The sequence below is a fragment of the Aulostomus chinensis genome, chromosome 1 (assembly GCF_037954235.1).
Source record: "Aulostomus chinensis isolate RoL2024-O1b breed Wild chromosome 1, RoL_Achi_v1.0, whole genome shotgun sequence".
Taxonomy (NCBI): Eukaryota; Metazoa; Chordata; class Actinopteri; order Syngnathiformes; family Aulostomidae; genus Aulostomus; species Aulostomus chinensis.
Genome location: NC_141320.1, coordinates 27,805,544 through 27,816,130, shown reverse-complemented (window position 1 = coordinate 27,816,130; position 10,587 = coordinate 27,805,544). Strand labels below are relative to the sequence as shown.

Here is a 10,587-nt window from a genome sequence, read left to right as displayed (position 1 = left end):
ACATCATTTTGAGATCATTAGCAGTTCTTCCGACATCACTGTAGCATTAAATTGAGTTCATTAGCAACTCTTACTAAATGACTGTCAGCATCACTTTGAGGTTGTTCGAAACTCTTACTACATTACTGTAAGCATCACTGAGTTTCTTAGCAACTATCCCTACATTACTGTTAGCATCATCTTGAGTTCATGAGCAATTCTTACTAAATCACCGTCGCATCATTTTACGATCTTTAGCAATTCTTCTGACATCACTGTCGCATTATTTTAAGGTTCGTAGCAACTCTTACTACATGACTGTCAGCATCACTTTGAGGTTGTTCGAAACACTTATTACATCACTGTAAGCATCACTGAGTTAATTAGCAACTACCACTACATTACTGTTAGCATCATCTTGAGTTCATTAGCAATTCTTCCGACATCACTGTCGCAATATTTTGAGGTTCGTAGCAACTTTTACTACATTACTGTCAGCATCACTTTGAGTTTATTAGAAACTATCACGACATTACTGTTAGCATCATTTTGAGTTAATGAGCAATTCTCACGACATCACTGTAGCATTAAATTGAGTTCATTAGCAACTGTTACTAAATGACTGTCAGCATCACTTTGAGGGTGTTCGAAACTCTTACTACATTACTGTAAGCATCACTGAGTTTCTTAGCAACTATCACTACATTACTGTTAGCATCATCTTGAGTTCATTAGCAATTCTTACTAAATCACTGTCGCATCATTTTAAGATCTTTAGCAATTCTTCTGACATCACTGTCGCATTATTTTGAGGTTCGTAGCAACTCTTAGTACAAGACTGTCAGCATCACTTTGAGGTTATTCGAAACGTTCACGCCATTACTGTTCGCATCATTTTCAGTTCATTAGCAATTCTTACGACATCACTGTCGCATCATTTTGAGATCATTAGCAATTCTTCCGACATCACTGTCGCATCATTTTGAGATCATGACCAATTCTTCTGACATCACTGTCACATTATTTTGAGGTTCGTAGCAACTCTTACTACATTATTGTTGCATTATTTTAAGGTTCGTAGCAACTCTTACTACATTACTGTCAGCTTCACTTTGAGTTTATTAGCAACTATCACTACATTACTGTTAGCATCATTTTGAGTTGTTGAGCAATTCACTGTAGCATTGAACTGAGTTCATTAGCAACTCTCACTAAATGACTGTCAGCATCACTTTGAGGTTATTCGAAACTCTTACTACATTACTGTAAGCATCACTGAGTTTCTTAGCAACTATCACTACATTGCTGTTAGCATCATCTTGAGTTCATTAGCAATTCTTCCGACATCACTGTCGCAATATTTTGAGGTTCGTAGCAACTTTTACTACATTACTTTCGCATTATTTTGAGGTTTGTAACAACACTTACTACATGACTGTCAGCATCACTTTGAGGTTATTCGAAAGTTTCACTCCATTACTGTGAGCATCATTTTGAGTTCATTAGCAATTCTTACTATATCACTGTCGCATCATTTTGAGATCATTAGCAATTCTTCCGACATCACTGTCGCAATATTTTGAGGTTCGTAGCAACTTTTACTACATTACTTTCGCATTATTTTGAGGTTTTTAGCAACACTTACTACATGACTGTCAGCATCACTTTGAGGTTATTCGAAAGTTTCATTCCATTACTGTTTGCATCATTTTGAGTTCATTAGCAATTCTTACTACATCACTACATCACCTCATATTTTGAGGTTCGTAGCAACTTTTACTACATTACTGTCGCATTATTTGGAGGTTCGTAGCAACACTTACTACATAACTGTCAGCATCACTTTGAGGTTATTCGAAAGTTTCACTCCATTATTGTTAGCATCATTTTGAGTTCATTTGCAATTCTTCCGACATCACTGTCGCAATATTTTGACGTTCGTAGCAACTCTTTCTACATTACTGCAAGCATCACTGAGTTTCTTCGCAACCATCACTACATTACTGTTAGCATCATTTTAAGTTCATTAGCAATTCTTACTACATCACTGTCACATCATTTTGAGATCATTAGCAGTTCTTCCGACATCACTGTCGCAATATTTTGAGGTTCGTAGCAACTCTTACTACATTACTGTCAGCATCACTTTGAGTTAATGAGCAATTCTCACGACATCACTGTAGCATTAAATTGAGTTCATTAGCAACTGTTACTAAATGACTGTCAGCATCACTTTGAGGTTGTTTGAAACTCTTACTACATTACTGTAAGCATCACTGAGTTTCTTCGCAACTATCACTACATTACTGTTAGCATCATCTTGAGTTCATTAGCAATTCTTACTAAATCACTGTCGCATCATTTTAAGATCTTTAGCAATTCTTCTGACATCACTGTCGCATTATTTTGAGGTTCGTAGCAACTCTTACTACATGACTGTCAGCATCACTTTGAGGTTATTCGAAACACTTACTACATTACTGTAAGCATCACTGACTTGATTAGCAACTATCACTACATTACTGTTAGCATCATTTTGAGTTCATTAGCAATTCTTCTGACATCACTGTCGCAATATTTTGAGGTTCGTAGCAACTTTTACTACATTACTGTCGCATTGTTTTGAGGTTCGTAGCAACTCTCACTACATTACTGTCAGCATCACTTTGAGGTTATTGGAAACTTTCACTCCATTACTTTTAGCATCATTTTGAGTTCATTAGCAATTTTTACAACATCATTGTAGCATTATTTTGAGGTTATTAGCAACTCTTTCTCCATTACTGTCGCATCATTTTGAGATCATGAGCAATTCTTCCGACATCACTGTTTTGAGGTTTTGAGGTACCTTTGTTTGTAACCTCGTCCCCACTGATCCTGGATCTGCTCGACGTTCCTGCCTGTTAAAAGGAAGGTTTTTATCACCACTGTTGCAGGATGTGCTTGCTGATGGAGAATTGTTGGCTATGAACTCACTGAACTCACTCCAAGTCAATAGTTTTGAGCAAACTCATGACTCCTGATGTTTAACTCAATTGTTTGTTAAACACAGAGATCCAGGTGTAGTTCCTCTATGTTCATCCACTAAACTAGAATAGAGTTCTCCTCTTTCCATGGTGGAACAAAGAAGGGGGAGGGTCAATAAGAATATGATCTTTGGACGTTACAGCATCTAAAGACTCAAATCCATATTTCAGGATACATATTTGAGAGGGAGGAAACAGTGATGGGAGGCTGGAGGCTTGAAGGGCTTGATTTTTAGCGGCCAGTGAAGCCACCTTTTGCTGGCTGAGTTCCAGAGACTCATGGAGGCTCTTTGTGGAGGATTTCCACGAGAGAGTCCAGCATCGAAACTTGTTAGTTTCCTGTCAACTGAGTCCAGGATGTCCCCGAGGTCCTTATTGGGTGATGAGGGTGCGCTGGACGGTCGGCTTCTTTTGGGAAGTGGGGTCACCACGTTACCGGTCCTCCCCATGACGGGTCGGTGGCAGCACTCGTCTACGTTCTCCTGCAGACTTTCTGCGGTTCCTTCTTCCAGATTTTATTGATGAGGATTGTTGTGGATGAGAGAATTGAAAATTCTTACTGCAGTTTGAGGTTTTGATGATTCAAACTGTGTAGATTGGCGTTAAGAAGTTAGCTTGTTAGGATAAATTCAGGTGTGAGCCACCACACTGAATCAGGCACAGGTAGGACGTTCACCCTGACATGGAACATCAACAGCTTAACGTTGCTGGCAGGACTCCAACCTGAGCAGGGACACCCTAATGGATTTCTAGTCCATCGCCTTCACCACTCGGCCACAACGACCACATTCACACACACATTTGAAGAGGATGGATATTCACAAAATGATCTTAATTTCTGTCACAAGCCCATTTGTGTGAGGTCCTATTTTCTCTTTTTCAGCATTCCTTTGTTTCCAGGTCTCTAATAAGTGCAGAATTACAAAGACAAGCAAGCTGGATCCATCCTGGGCAGGTGATAGGAGCCACTGACCACTGGCCAGAGACCCTGGCACAGACGTTGGGGGTGGTGAGAGAGAGCATTTCTACAATTAAATTCTACATTTATAGAAGTCTACAATCCTACAATTTCATTGAGCAGACGCTTTTGTCCACAGCCACGTACGTACATCACATGTATAGAATATATATGTTCCTCTTTCATCTACTGATTAACCACAAAATGCAGTCAAATGCCAGTAAATTCTGAGCATTTATTCATTATTCATGATTATTCATTATTTTTGAATCCATTTTCACTGTCACTCTTCTGTTCATTTTCAGTTTGATTCATAAAAATGAACAAACTTTGACATGTTTTCTTCTCTTGTGTGTCAACAACTTTGGATTGAATCTCCTGACAAACAGACCACATGACCAGGAGGAAGTGTTGTTGGTGAGTTTGGCCCCTGAGCTCAAGACAGTTGTGACCAATAAAGGACAGCTTCAAATGCAGCTGTGAAGCCTCGTTGTCAGCTGGGAGGAACGACAGGTGTCTCCCTCTAGTGGCTCCTCACAGCAACACCAGCCTCATTTCATTCACATGCATCCACCACCTCACTACCAAAGGCCAGTTGGGCCTGGACAGACAGGAGAGTTTCAAGTGTTGGACAAAGGTCTTTAAGGTGTTCTTATTAATTCTATAACATCTGAGATTAAAATCTATGGAATTACAACCAACAAGCAGCCAAACACCTGATCAGATGCTCCTTCATCAGGCTGAGAAGAATCAATCTAAACTGGGATGAAGAAAATTAACTGAGAGGAGAAACCTCCTGATTGGATGACATGGACCCACCTGATCCATGTCAGCCTTGTTGGAGCAGAAAGAGGTGGATCAGAGGAATCAGTGGATCAAGACTCAGGTGGCAGATGAAGAATCTCTTTATTCACAATGGAGTCAGAGAAATCTTCCAACGTGAGAGAACGTGACAGACCATTTTATACTGAAGACAGGCTGTGCGTGTGCGTGTGCGTGTGTGTGTGTGTGTGTGTGTGTGTGTGTGTGTTTATGTGCAGACTTTTCCCTGGAACAACGTTTTTTATTTGAAGCAAGAAAGCAAGAGCCTCCAGATCAAAGTCAGAATTGATGATGATGTCATCAGGGCTTTGATAGTGTATTTATTTGTACCTAGAATTCTGTCTTTGATCTCAGGAGGATGTGAGAGAAACTCAACTTTAAAAAGTATATGAGAGCATTCAGCTTGGTTAGAAAACATTTTGACTGTTCAACAGTAGAGTTTGTTAGAAACAGTTTACAACACTCAGAATAAATTGAAGACACAAAAACCTTCCACACTTAAATCCTGTCTCTAACTTCAAACTGGGGATGAACATTTTTATAATCAATCTGTCTCTATGTGTTGGCCCTGCCATGGACTGGTGACCTGTCCAGGATAAACCCCGCCCCTCACCTGAAGGCTGCTGGGATAGGCTCCACCCCCACGAACCATTGCAGATCATCAATAACCAAAGCTACTAAGGAGGATTACAGTTTGTCCTTGCAGGAGTCAGTGACTTAATAGAGTCTAACAAAGGGTTGGACCTGAATGAGACAGTCACCCTTCAACATGGGGCCATGGCAGAGTGAACCAAGAACACTACAATGGGGGTGAGAGTGGAGCCATGATGGATTCACAGTTCATCACCTCCACCATCATGTGGACCACCTGATCACCTCTCCCTCAACCTCTAAATAACTCATTCCCTGACCGGGAATCGAACCCGGGCCGCGGCGGTGAAAGCGCCGAATCCTAGCCACTAGACCATCAGGGACCACACTGAGCTCTCCAACAACAGAGACTATAGACAATGACTCAAGAACACAGGACTCTGTGGTCTCAGCTTGAGATGCAGAAGGTCCACCAAGACCACCAGACACCTCAGCCCCCTAAAGACAGTCCACCCCCAGGATCCTGCCCCCTCTGCTCCAACTCAGCCCTCCATTCATAACGTGACTTTCGCTACGTCCGAACTGCCAAGTACCAACCTACGTCCTCCTGCTACGACCTGAACATGGCGGCACCACTCAGACACCCGAGAAGATTGGTGGGGAAGCACGACCTCTGCTGGCAGAGCACAGATACCGCAATTAGGTAGACAGCACCAACGAAAGCCCCACCTGCTGGCCTGACTGTGGTACTGCACTCCACTCTGAACGCACCCTTCACTCATTCTCTATTATTAAGCACGTTAACGCACCTGTAAAGGTGTGTTCACATTATATACATATTATATATTTATGCTTGGCCGTTTTTGATGAACTTGGGCGGTACTCTGGTGCAAAGATGAGGTCATGGAGCTGATCTGGGAGCAGTCCTGATGTTAAATGCTGTGATGAAGGACAGTGTAGAGGAAAAATGAGTCAAATTTAAATTGTCAACAGTTTAACGTTGTTGGCAGGACTCCAACCTGAGCAGGGAGACCCCAATGGATTTCTAGTCCATCGCCTTCACCACTCGGCCACAACGACCACATTCACACACTTTTGTAGGAGACTGAAATTAGACAATGAAAGTTCATGTCAGCACAGTCAAACATTTTTTGTCCTCTCTCAAAGACAAACTATTTGTGTGTGTGTGTGTGTGTGTGTGTGTGTGTGTGTGTGTGTGTGTGTCAGTGTTGTGACTGAGCGGTGAAGAAGACGACCTTCTGACTCCATTTTCTTTGTTGCTCTTCTATCAGTTCCTCAGTTTCTCTCATCAAGTGAAGCAGCTTTGACAGGTTTACTTCTCTGTGTGTTCACAACTTTGGTCTTTAAACTCCTGACAAACTCACCACGTCACACATTTGGTGAATTAAAGCAACAAATAATGACATCATGATGATTCAGGTTCGGGGGGCACGGCCTGGAGGAAGAGTGGCCGTCTAGCAGAGTTGCTGGTTCAGTTCTCACTTCAGCTGGTGACCATGTTGAAGTGTCCTTGAGCAAGACACTGAGCCCCTCATTGCTCCTGATGACCAGCATCCAAGACCAACAAGCTTCTGATTGGCTCTGATTCTCTGAGCCAAAGTCCAACACAGGAAACAGAAACTCTTGAGGTTGTCTCACTTTTTTTAAAGAAACTCAGCACAGGACAGTGATAGGAGGCTGGTTTCCTTGATGTGGGCTTCACCTCCACTGCTGTCCACATTTAAATGCTGGCTGATGCTGGTCCCCTGTTGAAACCTGGACCAGACCAGGGACCTTCAGACCTTCAGTCTAACGCTGTTCCAGCATTGGATGAAAAAGTCTGGTCCTCTCATCTTCTTCAACACTGACTTGTTCTACCAGGACAAGAGAATCTGAGCTTGGATGTCATTTAGCAGTCAAAGGCTTGTTAAACTGGTCAACATCAGCTGGTGTTCACTCTGATGATGTAGCGATGGTCTGGATTCTTCCTTCTGGAGCACCAAGCTGCTGGGAAGAAGCCTGATGATGTCAGAGTTGTGTTCAGTGGCTCCTGCTGGGTCCATTTCTGACAAATGGGCTCCAAAGAGTTCAGCTGTTTCAAAGGCTAAGAGAAAGCAGCACATCATGGCGGTCAGGAGACGAGGTGGCCGAGTGGTTAAGGTGATGGACTGCTGATCCATTGAGCTCTGCAGGCGTGGGTTCCAATCCCATCCTCGTCGTAGGAGACTTTGGTTTCTGCTCCCAGATTCTGGAACGACTCTGAACTGTGAGGCTTTGCAAGAGGAGATTCTGCAGCACCTGAGAGCTGCAGTTCCAGGACCCCACAGCACCACCTACTGAATTGGATGATAAAATGCATTTGTTGGACTTTTGTTTTTTGGTGACAGCGCCACCTATCAAATTAGATGATAGCAAAATACTACTTTCTAACTGTAGTATTAAAGGTTTATTCATTCATTTTAAACTTTTTGGAGGAAACAACTGTAAATTAACCAGCAGTTACTGGTGATGCTTCACAGTTTCCAAGCTCAAACGGCCTCCTGCTTGTTGGACTCACAATTTCCAAAAAATGGAGACATCAAAAGTCAAATCATGTTTTTGTTTGGTTTTGTTTTTTACGGGAGGAAAACTTCAAATTGTGATGATGTGTCTGACTTAGAAACTGAACCCCCAAAAATCAAAAAGTCTCCTTCTTCTGTGCCGTGATCTCTGAGCTGATCATGATTGATCTCATCAATAATCCTTGGCAGCCGACCAGTCACACACAGCCCCCCCCCCACACACACACACACTGAGACATGCAGCAGCTCACAGTAACTGCCTCAGTCACACAGCAGATAGACTCCTTTCTATAACAAGATAAGCAGTAGAAAATGGATGGAAGTGATGATGAACTGATGAACAGGTGATTTGTCCAAAAGTCAACATCAGATTCATTTCCAATCTGTGGAAGCAGTTTCATCTTGAGGTTCCAGGTAAGAACAGCCAGCTGTGGGCTGACACACATCTCTTCAGGAGCACTTCTATGCTCCAAACTTGCCAGGTTGAATTGTGTCTGTATTCTGAGGGCAGCAGGAGGACGGAGGAGAGAGGACACACACATTTGGAACTGAGAGCAGCTGTGTGTGGGATTTCCCCAGCAAAGATAAAACCAGCTCCTTCATGCTGGCTATGAAGGCTCACAGTCACACTGACCCAGCTACAAATACTTTGATATGCAACAGACTGGTTTCTCTTCTGGTAGTTTGTTATCAACTGTTGTCACATTTATGGATCAATTTAGCTGGTAAGATGAAGGCTCCAAAGGACCAGCTGGAGATGCCGGGGATTGAACCCGGGGCCTCATACATGCGAAGCATGCCCTCTACCACTGAGCTACATCCCCTCTGTCAGAGTCACTGTTTAACTGATGCAGCAACACAAACACAGACACAACATTTTTCTCCTTCATTTTAGGGATAAAAAGGAAGTCAGCCTGTGATCTCAAAGGCTCTGTGATCTAGGTAGTTTCACTGTGATGTCAGCCCACACAACCTTAGACCACAGAGGCAAGTAAGGCTCCAGGAAGCTGAGGCTGCTCTGTTCTCAGTCCAGTCCAGAGTGAAGGTTTTCCTCTCTGAAGCTTTCCAATCCAGCCCAGATCCTCTCTGACTAGCAGGAGTCTTTGACCAGGAAATGAGAATTATATTGAACGTCTGCTCATCCTCAGAATGAAGTAAAAGTATTTGTGTTCCTAAAATAATCTTCAGATGTTAAGATCAATTATTAACATTGATTGACAGCTCTAAACTGACCCATCATCACTATACAGTTGCAAACTGAGGACTGGAATATTTAGAAATCCACAGTTGCTCATAACAACTGGTAGTACAAGTACACAGTAGAGACGACTGTAGGAAGTAGCAGTTGTGAGCCTTGAAAAAAATGCAGTAAAGACAGGAAGCCCCCATCACATTGTCAGTGTTTCAGTGACTGGCATTGTGAAGAGACTGAGACAAAGTCATGTTATGAATGGAGGGCTGAGTTGGAGCAGAGGGGGACAGGATCCTGGGGGTGGACTGTCTTTAGGGGGCTGAGGTGTCTGGTGGTCTTGGTGGACCCTCTGCATCTCAAGCTGAGACCACAGAGTCCTGTGTTCTTGAGTCATTGTTTATAGTCTCTGTTGTTGGAGAGCTCAGTGTGGTCCCTGATGGTCTAGTGGTTAGGATTCGGCGCTCTCACCGCCGCGGCCCGGGTTCGATTCCCGGTCAGGGAATGAGTTATTTAGAGGTTGAGGGAGAGGTGATCAGGTGGTCCACATGATGGTGGAGGTGATGAACTGTGAGTCCATCATGGCTCCACTCTCACCCCCATTGTAGTGTTCTTGGTTCACTCTGCCATGGCCCCACGTTGAAGGGAAACTGTCTCATTCAGGTTCAACCCTTTGTTAGACTCTATTAAGTCACTGACTCCTGCAAGGACAAACTCTGGTCAGTGTGGTCCCTGATGGTCTAGTGGCTAGAATTGGTGCTCTCACTGCCACAGCCTAGGGTTCAAGTCCTGGTCAGGGAAGCTGTGGATACCCTGAGGTTCTAGCCAACTATGGACTGATAGCTGACCTCCCCTCCTCTCTAAAATCCTGGAGAAAGCAGCTGCTAATCAGCTGAGTGACTTCCTCCATAACAAGAGTTGATTTGAGGGTTTCAGTCTGGTTTTAGAGCCCAGCACAGAGACAGCACTGGTAGAAGTCACTGGATATATAAATATATATTATAGATAAATATTGGCCGACTCATCAATGGCTGAGGAATACATTCAGTCAGTAGCATATCAGTCCTCTGAAGCTGTAACGTGAGCCCACTTCTACCGACTAGAGGAGAGGTAAAATTACACCTGAAATCTGAGGTTTGTCCCTCAAAAAGAACCGCGATGTACTAAAAGTTTCCTCCCCAGAATGATTCTATCAACAAACACTTTAAATTGATATTCTGGAGTTTTATTTCAGTCGCCTGGAATTTGCTGTGGAGTGAGTAAGATGGTATTTAAATGGCAGGCCTATCCACTCGCGCTAGCACGAGCATTGCAGATAGCGTCAGCAGGACCAGACCCAATGGGTCCAGAACTGTCTCCAGTTGCTGGGAGCACCCTGGTGAGCTGGGAAGGCCAAAGGTCCAGAAAAGTGAACCTCCACTTCAAGACTGCAGCTGCTCCAGAAAGCAGCTGCAGTCTTGA

The 10,587-nt window shown here is 43.3% G+C and overlaps 3 non-coding genes across 3 annotated transcripts; 1 reads left to right on the top strand and 2 right to left on the bottom strand.

Annotated features, from left to right (window-relative positions):
- Positions 1-5,687: 5,687 nt before the first annotated feature.
- On the bottom strand, positions 5,688-5,759 carry trnae-uuc (transfer RNA glutamic acid (anticodon UUC)). Its single transcript has one exon. It is a non-coding gene; the product is annotated as a tRNA-Glu (tRNA).
- A 2,930-nt stretch (positions 5,760-8,689) lies between these two features.
- On the bottom strand, positions 8,690-8,761 carry trnaa-cgc (transfer RNA alanine (anticodon CGC)). The gene has a single exon. It is a non-coding gene; the product is annotated as a tRNA-Ala (tRNA).
- A 798-nt stretch (positions 8,762-9,559) lies between these two features.
- trnae-cuc (transfer RNA glutamic acid (anticodon CUC)) lies at positions 9,560-9,631 on the top strand. Its single transcript has one exon. It is a non-coding gene; the product is annotated as a tRNA-Glu (tRNA).
- Positions 9,632-10,587: the final 956 nt, after the last annotated feature.